Genomic DNA, 16,989 nt, shown 5'->3' with positions numbered 1-16,989 from the left:
TCTCCACAAAGGTACAAGAGAAGTTTTGAATAAGTGTTAGCTTGTGGTGCTCATGACAATCAACTAGCTAAAGAGGTTGCAAAGACAGAAATTTTGTCCATTTATATAGCAAAGTAGATATCCCATTACATGCTTGTTATCAAGATAGATGATAAATAAGGACTGAAGAGCACCATTGGTTACACAGTTATCTTAAATTCACCTGGTAATTTGGATGGTCACCTGTGTTTAATTGCCTTTATCCAGAGGAAAAATTTCTCACATTTTCATATGCGAGGTAGATTGGCAGCTTGGAGCCAAGCATTGGCTGAAATAAGGCTCCTACCCTCCTGCCACAGAAACTTGGAGATAGACTAGTACAATTGAATTTTAGATGGCTTAGAAAGCCAGGGAGAGCAGTAGAGATAAGATGCCTAAAGAAAGAGATGTGGTACACCCAAGTTAATACTCTTTACAAGACTTGATCTGTTTTTGCAGCAGCTCAAATTAATTGAGCTCTGCCTTAAATGCAGAGCACAAAATCCATGTTTCTGTTTATCTAAATGTACATATTAGAAGTTAGTCGTTTTTTACTTAAACAGTGTTCTGTGTAATCCCTCCATATAACTGATTTGAAGACTTCATCTCTATGTTGCCGTAGTTCATTCTGACTTGTCTCACATTTCATTGTGTAAATACATAGTTTATGCATGCTCTTACTGAGTCTTTGGAGTTTTAGGACTTTGCTATTAAGTGCATCTGTGAACACTTTTACATGTCCATTGTTGTACACGTAAGCTTCTTGGTATACTTAGAGTGAAACTCAAACTGTAAGGGTATACAAATGCTCAATTTTAGGAGACAGTGCGAAACTGTCATTCAAAGTCATTGCCTTGATTTACACCATAAGAAAAACTTAACCAACACCCTCTCCAACACTAATCAGATCTTATTTTTCAAAATAAAGTGGCCTTCAATGATAATATCTCGATATATATTACTGATTGCTATTTATAATTTCTTGTGTGTTTAAAGATTTTGTTTGAAACCATTTTCTTGTCCAATTTCTCTTAACATTAGGACCTTTGATAGTTATTTAGATCTTTATAAGTCCTTTGTGTATGTGAATCTTTCCATTTATAATGTCTTATAATTTAAGGCACTTTTGAAAATTTAGTTCAATTTTCTACATTTCTTGGAGGAGACATATGTCTAAATTCTCATTTCCCCCAAGAACTAACTTATTCACCTATATTTCTATACCAAGAATTAAAGTTACTTTCACATTTAAATTCTTAATACATCTGGAATTCATTTTTGTTTACGGAGTAAGGTTGGGATCTAATGAATTTCCATGTGGATAATGATTTTTCCAGGTACACTAATTGAACAGGCCCTCCTGTCAGTAAGTTCTTACTGAGTTAAGATAAAGGTGGAATGCTGTGTACAAAGAGATGATTGTCCTGTTGACTGATCTCCTGGTCTGTGAGAAAAAGATGGACCTGTGGGTCTATGGCATAGGTCTTGGACGTATATACTTGAAAAGGCAAAACTCCAGTGGAATATCAATGCAGGGATCTCTGTAAGGTGGAACGTAACTCATGTTAGCCTCATCCTTTGATCCTTTGTCACCTTCATTCACAACCCTGCAGGGATGAGAGTCCAGGAGGCTGCATAGTTATAGGACCTCCCAATGGGACTGAGGATGAAGGACTGTTCTATTTCCTCACCCATATACTTCTACAAAGCTAAGGCAACTTTGTGCCAAGTTAAATCCTATTTCTCTTATGCACATAATACAAACACATGACCACTGCTAGTAGTCATCCATCTGCTCTAATAATTCTCCTTTTTTTAACACCTTTATTCGAGTATAGTTGCTTTACAATGTTGTGTTAGTTTCTGCTATATAACAAGTGAATCAGCTATATGTATACATATATCCCCATATCCCCTCCCTCTTGCATCTCCCTTCCACACTCGCTGTCCCACCCCTCTAGGTGGTCACAAAGCACTGAGTTGATCTCCCTGTGCTATGCAGCTGCTTCCCACTAGCTATCTATTTTACATTTGGTAGTGTATATAAGTCAGTGCTACTCTCTCACTTCCCAGCTTACCCTTCCCCCTCCCTGTGTCCTCAAGTCTATACTCTACGTCTGCATCTTTATTCCTGTCCTGCCCCTAGGTTCATCAGAACCATTATTTTTAGATTCCATACATATGTGTTAGCATACGGTATTTGTTTCTCTCTTTCTGACTTCACTCTGTATGACAGACTCTAGGTCCATCCACCTCACTACAAATAACTCAATTTCATTTCCTTTTATGGCTGAGTAATATTCCATTGGATATACGTGCTACATCTTCTTTATCCATTCATCTGTCGATGGATACTTAGGTTGCTTCCATGTCCTGGTTATTGTAAATAGTGCTGCAATGAGCATTGTGATACATGATTCTTTTTGAATTATGGTTTTCTCAGGGTATATGCCCAGTAGTGGGATTGCTGGGTCATATGGTAGTTCTATTTTTCGTTTTTTAAGGAACCTCCATACTGTTCTCCATAGTGGCTGTATCAATTTACATTCCCACCAACAGTGCAAGAGGGTTCCCTTTTCTCCACACCCTCTCCAGAATTTATTGTTTGTAGATTTTTTGATGATGGTCATTCTGACCGGTGTGAGGTGATATCTCACTGTGGTTTTGATTGGCATTTCTCTAATGATTAGTGAAGTTGAGCATCCTTTCATGTGTTTGTTGGCAATCTGTATATCTTCTTTGGAGAAATGTCTATTTAGGTATTCTGCCCATTATGGATTGGGTTGTTTGTTTCTTTAGTATTGAGCTGCATGAGCTGCTTGTATAATTTGGAGATTAATCCTTTGTCATTGCTTTGTGTGCAAATATTTTCTCCCATTCTGAGGGCTGTCTTTTGGTCTTGTTTATGGTTTCCTTTGCTGTGCAAAAGCTTTTAAGTTTCATTAGGTCCCATTTGTTTATTTTAGTTTTTATTTCCATTTCTCTAGGAGGTGGGTCAAAAAGGATCTTGCTGTGATTTATGTCATAGAGTGTTCTGCCTATGTTTTCCTCTAAGAGTTCGATAGTGTCTGGCCTTACATTTAGGTCTTTAATCCATTTTGAGTTTATTTTTGTGTATGGTGTTAGGGTGTGTTCTAATTTCATTCTTTTACATGTAGCTGTCCAGTTTTCCCAGCACCATTTATTGAAGAGGCTGTCTTTTCTCCATTGTATATTCTTGCCTCCTTTGTCAAAGACAAGGTGACCATATGTGTGTGGGTATATATCTGGGCTTTCTATCCTGTTCCATTGATCTATATTTCTGTTTTTGTGCCAGTACCATACTGTCTTGATGACTATAGCTTTGTAGTATAGTCTGAAGTCAGGAAACCTGATTCCTCCAGCTCCCTTTTTCTTTCTCAAAATTGCTTTGGCTATTTGGGGTCTTTTGACTTTCCATACAAATTGCAAAATTTTTTGTTCTAGTTCTGTGAAAAATGCCATTGGTAGTTTGATATGAATTGCATTGACTCTGTAGATTGCTTTGGGTAGTAGAGTCATTTTCACAATATTGATTCTTCCAATCCAAGAACATGGTATATCTCTCCATCTGTTTGTATCATCTTTAATTTCTTTCATCAGTGTCTTATAGTTTTCTGCATACAGGTCTTTTGTCTCCTTAGGTAGGTTTATTCCTAGATATTTTATTCTTTTTGTTGCAATGGTAAATGGGAGTGTTTCCATAATTTCTCTTTCAGATTTTTCATCATTAGTGTATAGGAATGCTAGAGATGTCTGTGCATTAATTTTGTATCCTGCTACTTTACCAAATTCATTGATTAGCTCTAGTAGTTTTCTGGTTGCATTTTTAGGGTTCTCTATGTATAGTATCATGTCATCTGCAAACAGTGACAGTTTTACTTTTTCTTTTCTGATTTGGATTCCTTTTTTTTTTTTTTAATTTTTTAAATTTATTATTTATTTATTATTTTTATTTTTGGCTGTGTTGGGTCTTCGTTTCTGTGTGAGGGCTTTCTCCAGTTGCGGCGAGTGGGGGCCACTCTTCATCGCGGTGCGCGGGCCTCTCACTATCGCGGCCTCTCTTGTTGTGGAGCAGAGGCTCCAGACACTCAGGCTCAGTAGTTGTGGCTCACGGGCCCAGTTGCTCCGCGGCATGTGGGATCTTCCCAGACCAGGGCTTGAACCCGTGTCCCCTGCATTGGCAGGCAGATTCTCAACCACTGCGCCACCAGGGAAGCCCTGATTTGGATTCCTTTTCTTTTGCTTCTCTGATTGCTATTGCTAAAACTTCCAAAACTATTTTGAATAATAGTGGTGAGAGTGGGCAACCTTGTCTTGTTCCTGATCTTAGAGGAAATGGTTTGTTTTTCACCATTGAGAACAATGTTGGCTCTGGGTTTCTCATACATAGCCTTTATTATGTTGAGATAGTTTCCCTCTATGCCCATTGTCTGGAGAGTTTTTATCATAAATGGGTAAATTTTGTCAAGCTTTTTCTGCATCTATTGAGGTTATCATATGGTTTTTCTCCTTCCATTTGTTAATATGGTGTATCACATTGATTGATTTGCGTATACTGAAGAATCCTTGCATTCCTGGGATAAACCCCACTTGATCATGGTGCATCATCCTTTTAATGTGCTGTTGGATTCTGTTTGCTAGTATGTTGTTGAGTATTTTTGCATCTATGTTCATCAGTGATATTGGCCTGTAGTTTTCTTTCTTTGTGACATCTTTGTCTGGTTTTGCTATCAGGGTGACAGTGGCCTCATAGAATGAGTTTGGGAGTGTTCCTCCCTCTGCTATATTTTGGAAGAGTTTGAGAAGGATAGGTGTTAGCTCTTCTCTAAATGTTTGATAGAATTCGCCTGTGAAGCCATCTGTTCCTGGGCTTTTGTTTGTTGGAAGATTTTTAATCACAGTTTCAAATTCAGTGCTTGTGATTGGTCTGTTCATATTTTCTATTTCTTCCTGATTCAGTCTTGGAAAGTTGTACTTTTCAGAGAATTTGTCTATTTCTTCCAGGTTGTCCATTTTATTGGCCTATAGTTGCTTGTAGTAGTCTCTCATGATCCTTTATATTTCTGCAGTGTCAGTTGTTACTTCTCCTTTTTCATTTCTAATTCTATTCATTTGAGTCTTCTCCCTTTTTTTCTTGATGAGTCTGGCTAATGGTTTATCAATTTTGTTTATCTTCTCAAAGAAACAGATTTTAGTTTTATTGATCTTTGCTATTGTTTCCTTCATTTCTTTTTCATTTATTATCTGATCTTTAGGATTTCTTTCCTTCTAACTTTGGGGGTTTTTTTGTTGTTGTTCTTTTTCTAATGGCTTTAGGTGTAAGGTTAGGTTGTTTATTTGAGATTTTTTCTTGTTTCTTGAGGTAGGATTATATTGCTATAAACTTCCCTCTTAGAACTGCTTTTGCTGCAGGCCATAGGTTTTGGGTCATTGTGTTTTCATTGTCATTTGTTTCTAGGTATTTTTTGATTTCCTCTTTGATTTCTTCAGTGATCTCTTAGTTATTTAGTAGTGTATTGTTTAGCCTCCATGTGTTCGTATTTTTTACAGTTTTTTTTCCTGTAATTGATATCTAGTCTCATAGCGTTGTGGTCAGAAAATATACTTGATAAAATTTCAATTTTCTTACATTTGTGACCCAAGATATGATGTATCCTGGAGAATATTCCATGAGCACTTGAGAAGAAAGTGTATTCTGTTGTTTTTGGATGGAATGTCCTATAAATATCAATTAAGTCCTTCTGAACTAATGTGTCTTTTAAAGCTTCTTTTTCTTATTTTCATTTTGAATGATCTGTCCATTGGTGAAAGTGGGGTGTTAAAGTCCCCTACTATTATTGTGTTAGTGTTGATTTCCCCTTTTATGGCTGTTAGCATTTGCCTTATGTATTGAGGTGCTCCTATGTTGGTTACATAAATATTTACAATTGTTATATCTTCTTCTTGGATTGATCCCTTGATCATATGTAGTGTCCTTCTTTGTCTCTTGTAATAGTCTTTATTTAAAGTCTATTTTGTCTGATGTGTGTATTGCTACTCCAGCTTTTTGATATCCTTTTGCATGGAATATCTTTTTCCATCCCCTAAATTTCAGTCTGTATGTGTGCCTAGGTCTGAAGTGGGTCTCTTGTAGACAGCATATATACATATCTTGTTTTTGTATCCATTCAGCCAGTCTGTGTCTTTTGTTTGGAGCATTTAATCCATTTACATTTAAGGTAATTATTGATATGTATGTTCCTATTACCATTTTCTTAATTGTTTTGGGTTTGTTATTGTAGGTCTTTTCCTTCTCTTGTGTTTCCTGCCTAGAGAAGTTCCTTTAGCATTTGTAGTAAAGCTGGTTTGGTGGTGCTGAATTCTCTTAGCTTTTGCTTGTCTGTACAGGTTTTAATTTCTCTGTCAAAAATTAATGAGATCCTTGCTGGATAGAGTAATCTTGGTTGTAGGTTTTTCTCTTTCATCACTTTAAATATGTCCTGCCACTTCCCTTCTGGCTTGCCGAGTTTCTGCTGTAAGTTCAGCTGCTAACCTGATGGGGTTTCCCTTGTATGTTATTTGTTGCTTTTCCCTTGCTGCTTTTAATATTTTTTCTTTGAATTTAATTTTTGATAGTTTGATAAAATATGTGTTGTTGTGTTTCTCCTTGGGTTTATCCTGTATGGGACTCTCTGTGCTTTCTGGACTTGATTATTTACTGTCCCGTGTTAGGGAAGTTTTCAACTATAATCTCTTCAAATATTTTCTCAGACCCTTTCTTTTTCTCTTCTTCTTCTGGGACCCATATAGTTCTCATGCTGGTGTGTTTAATGTTGTCCAAGAGGTCTCTGAGACTGTCCTCAATTCTTTTCATTCTTTTTTCTTTATTCTGCTGTGTGGCAGTTATTTCCCCTATTTTATCTTCCAGGTCATTTATCCATTCTTCTGCCTCAGTTATTCTGCTGTTGATTCCTTCTAGAGTATTTTTAATTTCATTTATTGTGTTGTTCATCATTGTTTGTTTGCTCTTTAGTTCTTCTAGGTGCTTGTTAAACGGTTCTTGTATTTTCTCCATTCTATTTCCAAGATTTTGGATCATCTTTACTATCATTACTCTGAATTCTTTTTCAGGTAGACTGCCTATTTCCTCTTCATTTGTTTGGTCCGGTGGGTTTTTACCTTGCTTCTTCATCTGCTGCACCTTTCTCTGTCTTCTCATTTTGTTTAACTTACTGTATTGCGGGTGTCCATTTAACAGGCTGCAGGTTCATAGTTCCCGTTATTTTTGGTGTCTGCCCCCAGTGTGTGAGGTTGGTTCAGTGGCTTGTGTAGGTTTCCTGGTGGAGGGGACTGATGCCTGTGTTCTGGTGGGTGGGGCTCTATCTTGTCTTTCTGGTGGGCTGGGCTGCATCCGGTGGTGTGTTTTGGAGTGTCTGAACTTAGTATGACTTTAGGCAGCCTCTCTGCTAATGGGTGGGGTTGTGTTCCTGTCTTGCTAGTTTGGCATGGGGCATCCAGCACTGGAGCTTGCTGGCCGTTGGGTAGGGCTTGGTCTTAGTGTTGAGACAAAGATCTCTGGGAGAGCTCTCGCCAATTGATATTATGTGGGACTGGGAGGTTTCTGGTGGTCCAATATCCTGGACTCAGCCCTCCCACCTCAGAGGCTCAGGTCCAACACCCGGCCGGAGCACCAAGACCTTGCCAGCCACACAGCTCATAAAAAAAGGAAGAAAGAGAGAAGAAGAAGAAAAAAAAAAAGACAAAATCCTTGGACAAATGGTAAAAACAAACCTAAAAAGACAATCACACAAATAAGCATACACATACACACTCAAAGAAAAAGGAAAACAATTTTTTTAATGTTTAAAAATGTATAAAAATAAAATATATATATATAAATTTAAAAAGAGAGCACCAAACCAATAAACAAATCCACCAATGATAATAAGCACTGAAACTAAACTAGGATAAATATAAAATCAGAAACAAATTAGACACAGAAAGCAAACCTCAAGTCTACAGTTGCTCCCAAAGTCCACCTCCTCAATTTTGGGAACATTTGTTGTCTAGTCAGGTATTCCGCAGATGCAACGTTTATCAAGTTGATTGTGGGGATTTAATCCACTGCTCCTGAGGCTGCTGGGAGAGATTTCCCTTTCTCTTCTTTGTTCTCACAGCTCCTGGGGTTCACCTTTGATTTTGGCCCTCCCTCTATGTGTAGGCCACCCTGAGGAGTCTGTTCCCCACCCAGACAGAAAGGGGTAAAGCAGCAGCTGATTAGTGCTCTCTTGCTCATTCAAGCCTGGGAGAGGGAGGTGTATGGTAGTCATAATTGGAATGCGGGGTGATCTTGTAGCAGCAGAGGCCAGTGTGACACTGCAACAGCCTGAGGCATGCCGTGTGCTCTCCTGGGGAAGTTGTCTCTGGATTACACGACACTGGCAGTGGCGTGCTGCACAGGCTCCCGGGGGGTGTGCGTAGTGACCTGTGCTTGCACACAGGCTTCTTGGTGGCAGTGGCAGCAGTGTTAGCAGTTCATGCCCAACTCTGGGGTCCGAGCTGATAGCCATGGTTTGTGCCCGTCTCTGGAGTTCGCTTAGGTGGTGCTCTGCCTTCTGTGGGCACACAGGGAAGGAATCGCCTCTTCTCACACACCCCAAAACAATGGTCTTTTGCCTCTTTGGCAGGTCCAGACTTTTTCCCGGACTCCCTCCCAGCTAGCTCTGGTGCACTAGCCCCCTTTTGGCTGTCTTCACACAGCCAACCCCAGTCCTCTCCCTGGGGTCTAATCTCCAAAGCCTGAGCCTCAACTCCCGGCCCTCACCTGCCCTAGTGGTTGAGCAGACAAGTGTCTCAGGCTGGTGAGTGCTGGTCAGCACCAATCCTTTGTGTGGGAATCTCTCCACTTTGTCCTCTGCACCCCTGTTGCTGCACTCTCCTCCGTGGCTCCAAAGCTTCCCCCCCTCCACCTCCCGTCCCGGCCAGTGAAGGGGCTTCCTAGTGTGTGGAAACTTTTCCTCCTTCACAGCTCCCTCCCAGAGGTGCGGGTCCTGTCCCTATTCTTTTGTCTTTTTTTTTTTTTTTTTTTTTTTTTTTGCTTTTGCCCTATCCAGGTACGTGGGGATTTTCTTGCCTTTTGGGAAGTCTGAGGTCTTTTGCCAGTGTTCAGCAGGTGTCCTGTAGGAGTTGTTCCACATGTAGATGTATTTCTGATGTATTTCTGGGGAGGAAGGTGATCTCTGCCTCTTACTCCTCTGCCATCTTGAAGGTCTTCCCAGTAATTCTCCTTCTAATGAACTCTAATTCAGTGGGGTCTTTTTTCTTAAAGAGTAGTTTCTCAGACATCTTTGTTCTGTCTTGTGAGTTCACTGCCCCTGGACGCATTGGCTACTATAGGACATTGAGCATGTGCTGCGAAATCCCCAGCATCAATGAAAGGGTGTATGAGGTCCTTGGATGAAGAGCCCAAGGCACCAAATACAGATAGTAAATCTTCCCTCTCCCCACAAAATAAAATTAAAAACCTACATCTAATAGGGAAGAAGCAGATTTGGGGGTAGAAATGTCCTTGTGTAGTGTGTCAGTCCTCAGTATAAGAAGGCTGGGGACACTATTACCTGTAGCTCTATGTGAACCAAAATGGGCAAAGACCGTTATCTATGAGCTATGAATGTTCTAATATCAAAGCTGTAGTTTGGAGCTGAGAGTGTCCCATTAGGTAATATCTATTAAATAAGTAAGAGACACTTTCCAAGAGTGAGCTGAGTAGAGATAAGGATAGGGCAACCTCAGGGAACAGTTGGAGAAAGGAACCTCCACATAGGAAGAAAGTCCAAACAACTCAGATTGGTAGTCAACACCACTAAAATTTCAGCCCAGTGGCTGAGATGCAGAGGTACCTCCAGGAGTATTTTAGCTTCCCCCAAAATCCCAGAGCTGTTCAAATTTTTGTCTCACAAGGACCAAACAGTTGGTAATATATCCCTTATACTATTTTCCCATCTGTTCTGAGTACAGCAGTTGGGAGGGAGAGAGAGGAGTAATTTGGAATGAAAACTTAAAAAAAAAAAAAAGTGGTAATTTAATGGTAGTAACCAAACACTTAAAAACAAGCTGCTACAGAGGAAAACTGACACTGTTGCAGCCCAGGTTCCTCAATCTGCTAGTCTAGAGCAGTATCAGGCTATTCTTATAGCTGTGTCTCCCTTCCCATGAGGCATCATGAATTGTGGGAATGCCTGTTAACTTCAAGCTAGCTGCTCTGCCTTCAGGCTACACCTTAAACTCAATTGCTTGAGGACACTACTGACACGAGGTCCTTCAGATTTATCTGCACTTAGAACTTCGCTCATGTATTCTGTTCCAGGGTAAGGAAAAGAGAGCATCGCTAAGCTATGTATTGAGAGTTGTGACAGTTACACAGCTTTCATTCTCAAAGTTCTGAGAGCAGTCTTTGAAGAGAGATCAGGGGCTGGATTACAGAAATAATCAATAAACAGCCTATAATAGGAAAGACTTTCTTGAGCCAAACAGGACTGTAGCCCCGGAGACAGCCTCTCAGCTTCGAGAAACTGCTCAGTTGATGCATATTTCTGCATAGTCTTATATTCCTTGTTCTGATAAGGCATAAACATGACAGGGGGATGTTCCTTTAAAGTTTCAAAAGAGACAAACTGAGTATCTGTACAGTGAGACAGCAGGACCCTGGTGTCTGAGAAGGGGACCTTATTTTTGATGGAGAGTTAACATGGATGCCATAGGAAAGGAGTTATTTATCCTTATCTTTAAAATGGACATTCTTTACCTTAATGGTTAAAGAGCATGTGCTGTGTGTTTGACAGGCCATGAATGAGTCTGTCTTAGTTCACAAAAAATCAAGTTGAACCATGTATAAGCCAAAAAGACTTACCCATACCTCAATATGTGAACATTTTCTCCATCAGGTTTATAATCATAAGAGGTATTAGCTTTCCTCACAGGACTGACTTGTGCACACGAGTTGAAGATTTTTCAGTGGGAGTTACCATAGTTGCATTAGAATGGGCCCTCTGAGAAGCAGGTGCCAACATGAAATTAGATGTGTCAGAGGTATACAGAGGGGAAATGCTCATGAAGGAAATGCTCATGAAGTAAGACAAAGAGGGATCCTGAGGCTGGAAAAGCCATGAAATCACAAGCAGATCTGATCTGAGAGGGAGGGAGGAAAGAAGAGGAAGGACTTAGGCTTTCGTGTATTTCTAAGAACACTTTGGCAAGGCTGCATGTAAGTCTTGAGCCAAGGGAACTCATGAGGAATCCGGTATCACACTCCAGTAGACCTGCCTTATTAGCGCTGTGCTCATCTATTGGTTGGAAGCCACTAGGGCTTAGCAATGCCATGAACTTGAGAGCACAATGATTGAGACTATCAGTCAAATATGCTCCTTGCAGTCCAATCTGAAAAGCATATTTTTTATGGCCACCACAATCCCTGCTTGCCTTGCACAGATCTCCTTCAGATTTTAGGAGAAGCTCCTCCATAGTTACTGTGGGCCTGTCTCGCTAAGGGCAAAATGGAAAGGAAGGAAGGATGAGCTCTACAGCCCCAGTTTCTGAAATTTTGCTCAGAGATACAGCTGTTACTTCAGTTGATAGATTGCATCCTAAAGGATAGGACTCCAATCCTGTGAAGTGCTGCCTTTTGAACTGTTTTTTAGCTGTTTTTTAGAAGACTGCTCTGGCATTCTGTGGGGCCAACTCCTGGTTGGTGAAACTGGTAATGCTACCAGTGGATCCCATGGTTATGAGCCCTGTCCTGCATATCCTTCTCTTCAGAGTGTCTATTCTTTCAGTACTATGTCATATGGGATGTCCTGCTTATAATCAGGCATTCAGGAAGCCCTCAAAGAGAAGTGCTGGTCAAGGCTCTGCGGGGAAAGAAAGGCAAATACATACCCAGAATAGTATGTGTCATTGGTAGTGCAAACCACTGTACTTCCTAGGATTCAAGAGGCCCAGAGGAGTTGACTTGCCACCAAGTGGCCTCCTTGAGGAATAACCCTATTATATCTGTGTTTCAGCATTGATGTCTATTGCTGACAGGCATTCAGAGGCAGCAGTCAACATTGATCATGGGGCATCTACATGGCTGGGTCCACACGTAGTCTCCTTTGCTGCTACTGTTGCTCGTTCATAATGTTAAGTGACAATGATACTTGTACCGTAGTCTGGACCTAAAACAGCCTTCTTGCTTTGGGCCCACTCAAAGCTATACTTCCATGACTTTGGGTACATGGACTAAAGCAAGATTCCTAAGTGAGGAATACATTCTCTTCAGAATCCAAGGTGGTAGGCATTATGCTTTCTATCTGGTAAAATAGGCAAGATGAAGATCTTTTACTGGTAATGATTTTTAACCATGGGCCCCCTAAAATTCACTGAAGTTCTAGGTTTTTAATGTTAAGATTTGTCTCCTACGCTTTGGAGCATGTGTGTCTTACTAAGGCCTCTATTGTACTAAACACCTCTAGCTCATTTTGCCAGATCAACATGCCATCGGTGGATGATGGTGGAGGTCCATAGGATGTCCAGTCATCTTCAAATTATATTATGACACAGGAAAAGAGTTAACATGCCCTTGAGGCAAACTGTATATGAGAACTATTGTCCATCCCCTGTTAATGGAAATTGTTTTTGGTATTTTGTCACTAAGATGGAAAACAATACATTTGCCAAATTCTCCATGTACCTCTGAAGCATTTTTGACTCTTGGTGGAGAGAAGTGTTAGAGGTTATTTGGCCTTCCCAACTCTTTGGCTCTTGCCTCACAGGCCAGCAACACCACATGGAAGTTACTCAACCTACCAAGTACAGTCATTCTAATTATCCATTAAGTGACTGAGAACTGACTTTCTCCAAAACTTCAATTACTAACTAGACTCTGCTACCCAGAGTAGAACCCCAACTCTAACAGAGGGACCAAGATTATGCTTTTGATTTCTGGGTGTCAGTGTCAACTCAAACTTTAACCTTCAATGCCTTGGTATTCCCCTCTTTTTAGTATAAAATTGCCTGAGTAAATGGCCAAAGTTATCTTTTAAGAAGGTCTCAGGAAATCATCATGGTATATAATAGGCATGATTTTTCACAGTTCTTCCACTTAGGTATCCAGGTACCTCTTTAGTTACAGTCCTAGATCTGAACACTGGCACAGGTCTGGGAACTGAGCAAGAGACTGACTTTATTGGAGTGACCATCCTCAGTCTCCTCATCCTCCATTCTTGCCTTGTTCTATGAATGGTAAGCAGAGCCTTGCTGGCTGCCCATCTATTTTGGCCCTTGGGACACAATATCCTATTAACTATCTTTAAAACTCCCTGTGGGCCAAGCCCCTTTGATTTTTGCCAGTTTTTAGAGTAATTTCAAACCTCTGGCTTGTTAAGTGCTCCCATCTGGCCTCTGCTCTGGCAAGGGGACCACAGCCATGTGCTCACAGTAGGAGTGGGAGATGACACAGGCTTTGTAAAGGGGCAGCTGCAGGTGGATCATCAGAGGCAGGGGTCCAATGTAGAATACACCCCAGAAGAGGCCAGCTAGCCCCAAACATCACACCACAGTATGAGTGAGCACTGTGGTATGATGGAGTGGGTCGCAGATGGCTATGTAGTGGTCAAAAGCCATGGCAAGGAAGATGCCTTACTCAACCGTGGCAAAGCAATGGATGAGGAACATTTGAGCCAAGGAGGCATCCAAGCCAATGTCAACAGCACCAAATCAGAAGATTCCCAGCAGTCTGGGAATAGTGGAAGTGGACAGAACCAGGTCAATGATAGCCTATAGGCACAGGAAGAAGTACATGGGCTGGTGCAGGCAGTGCTCCACCACTACCACAGCCAGAGTGGTGACATTCCCTTCCATGGCCACCACGTATATGGAGCCAAGGGGGATGGAGAGCCAGATGTGCAGGGACTCCAATTCTGGAATGCCAGTGAGCTGGAAGGAGCTGGGTGCCGAGCAGACATTATGAAAAGTGAGCATGGCTAGTTATAAATGCACCTTCTCACTTGTGCCTCAAAATGCAGTAGAAGGTTTTTTCTGGAAATAAAAGACAAGAAGATTCTTAGGTCCTATAATAAGGAATAGGTTGATTGACTAGATAAAATTCTATAAACATTCTTCAAAGTTACAGAATAATGTCACAAGTTATTACTATGTGAGGATGTCTACAGATTTATCAAGCACAAGCCAGGATACATATTTGAATGAAATGTATGGATATCTTTTTTGCAATATGACTCCCAAAGTAATGTTTTTGCATCAATGAAAGTGACCTAAGGTGGACAAGTAACTATTAAGTCATTTAACTCTTGTAGGTTGGCTATTAGGTATTTCTTAGAATCATATAAGCAGGATTCAATGTGAGGGCTCCTTGATTAGAGATGCATTGATACTGAAAGATACAGTCTGGGACTCTAGATAGACCCCTGGGACTATCTAGACTCTATGGTAAGTCAAAGCTTAATCTTGGGGCCAGCATTAGCTATTGGATGAGCTGAAATATTTAATCTGCAGGCCAAGATCACAAAGCAGATGCAGGCTGGTGAAGAAGACTCTCCGGGGGTTGGAACAAAAATGATTTCTGACAGGTGAGAGCTGATGATTGGAGCTCAGTTTGTGTCTGCCCAAAGGTAGATCCATGCAAGGGTTTACTGCTTTCTTGGAGGCTGAATGAGGATAAGATTCCAGAAGCAGAGAGTGTTCTCCCCAGGAGGGAAAAAAGATAACATTCATTGTAGAATAGCATGAAGCCTAGATGACTATTTGGCCAAAGAATCGGCCTTACTCAGAGTTCAGAACAATTGGCTAATAGGGAGATGTATATTGAGAAAGACAACATGGAAATAGTTTTATTTTTTTTAGGGTCCAAAGGATTATGCCAGAATGTGTTCCTATATACAATAGAAGAATGTCAGGGGAATAAGTATGTAAGAAGCTTCGTCTTCTACATCTTGAGTCTAGTTTGTTTGAATATAGCAAAGTAGCCAGTATCTGGTCTTTAGAATTTTTCAGATCTGATTTCATATCTTAACAGTAGGAGCTTGAGGTAAATTACTTTATCCCATTAGTTAAATACAACTGACCTCATTCTACAACAAAATTAAGTAGTGTGTCCTAGAGAAGTCATGAGGATTGAATGAGAATGCAGTGTCTGAGGCACAGGAACCCTAAGTTTTGGCTCTTTAGACAGTTGAGACTAATGTGTAAAACCAAAGATACATTCAGTAAACTTCAAGAAACGTTAGAATGTCTCTCTCCAGGTAGCCATGGTGCCAGGAGGATGGCAACTCGTGTAAGCTGTTTGTAGTGACTTTATCCCACAGAATCCCTCTGCTTGAGCTGGGTTTTTCCTCCATCTCAAGGTTCTCATAGATGACTATGAATGAGAATAGAGAAAGTGTTGGCAGAAGCAGGAAAAAGGGATGGTGAAAAGGCTGAGTTACTGGGGCTGGGAAGGAAAGAGTGCACAGGAATCAGCCTGTGATTGCGGTGAGGAGGTGGGGTGAGGCAAGGCTCTAGGCTGGGGGGAACCTGTCTTGGTTTCTTACCCTTTGCATTGCTTATTCTCCATCTGTTCCTCCAGATCTCTGTTCTCTGTCCCCAGAAGCTGACATTTATGGGGTACTGCTTTTCTTTTTGCTTCCAATTTCTAGGTGGTCTCAGCCAGTGTGAGGCAGGAGATAAGAGGGTGAGACTAGACATCAAGAACTTATTCCCCAGTCCCTTTCTGCCAGGCGCACTTGGCAGTGCTGTGATTTTCTACCAAAGACCACAGCTCCTGAAAAGTGACCCCCTTCCCTGCACTTGCGTTCTGGCAACTGCATCTTGCCTTACCTGGTAGGCCTGAGTTAGGTGATGCTGCTCCCTGGGGTTAGTCCTGGGCCTCCACCATCACTTGTCAGTTTCCTTAACCCTTCCCAGGCCTCTGTAGATGATCTCTTCAGTTGCCCCCTTGACCATGACACTTCTTCTTTGGATATATCAGAACAGATCCCAATAGTATACAGTCTTCACCAGTACCTTCCCTTGAAAACTTGCCTGCTTCCTCAGAAGGACACACCTGAAAGTGGACAACTTCACAGAACTAGTTCCAAAGACAAAAGAGCTATAATCTCATTGTGGTCAAGTGCTAAATGATCTTGACCACGCTGTCTAGATTTACATTTAAAGGGGTCTTGTCTACTTTACCCCACTAAGCAAAATTGTAATCATGCAAAGAAATGTCTTACTCCAGAAAAGGGAAAATTTTTGAATAGAAAAATCAGCGGAACTTGGCAAATGAATTTGTCTTCTGTTCTGATGCTTGTCCCACTTACAGTGGTTACCTTCCTCCTATGATAGACACTGAAACATCTTGCACACTATCTTCCCTTCTGATGTTGAGTCCCATCACTACTGAGCCACACCCTGGGGCAGTGGTTCCCCTCTACGTTTGGGCAGAGCAGTCATGTTGTAGGAGGACCTCACAGACCAAATTACATAAGAGGCTAAATCTATACCTAGTGAATTATGGGCATAAGAAGTGATTTCTCTTGAAAGTAGGCAGACCTCTACTACGTTCCAGACCTTATTAGATCCAAGTCTAATGTCCCCCTTCCTTTGAACTGGCCTCAAGCCCTGGAGTAGGTAGATTTGATTTTTATCCCTCTTTCCTTCCTCATACCTAACAACACATAGAGCTGTTTTCATGATGGACGTTCCATCTCCATCTCATCTCTTCCTCTTCCTGTCCATCTCCAGGAACATATGAAACTGAAAAGTGTACCCACGACTCGGGGGATGCACTTCAACTGCTGGGTGGAGGTGGCTGAGCTTTGGGACTAGATTTGGTGACCGTTATTCTTTCTAAGATCTTAACACACCTTAACTTATGCCTCCCTAGTCAGAAGCCCAGCCCTCACACCTTAAACACAACTGAAGGAGGCTACAGGACAG

At 41.2% G+C, this 16,989-nt stretch overlaps 1 pseudogene; it reads right to left on the bottom strand.

Annotated features, from left to right (window-relative positions):
- Window positions 1-13,434: 13,434 nt before the first annotated feature.
- LOC132370167 (olfactory receptor 52M1-like) lies at window positions 13,435-14,034 on the bottom strand (annotated as a pseudogene).
- Window positions 14,035-16,989: the final 2,955 nt, after the last annotated feature.

The sequence above is a fragment of the Balaenoptera ricei genome, chromosome 8 (genome assembly GCF_028023285.1).
Source record: "Balaenoptera ricei isolate mBalRic1 chromosome 8, mBalRic1.hap2, whole genome shotgun sequence".
NCBI classification, from domain to species: Eukaryota; Metazoa; Chordata; class Mammalia; order Artiodactyla; family Balaenopteridae; genus Balaenoptera; species Balaenoptera ricei.
The sequence above is the reverse complement of the archived record's forward strand: the minus strand, read 5'-3'. Positions and strand labels throughout refer to the sequence as shown.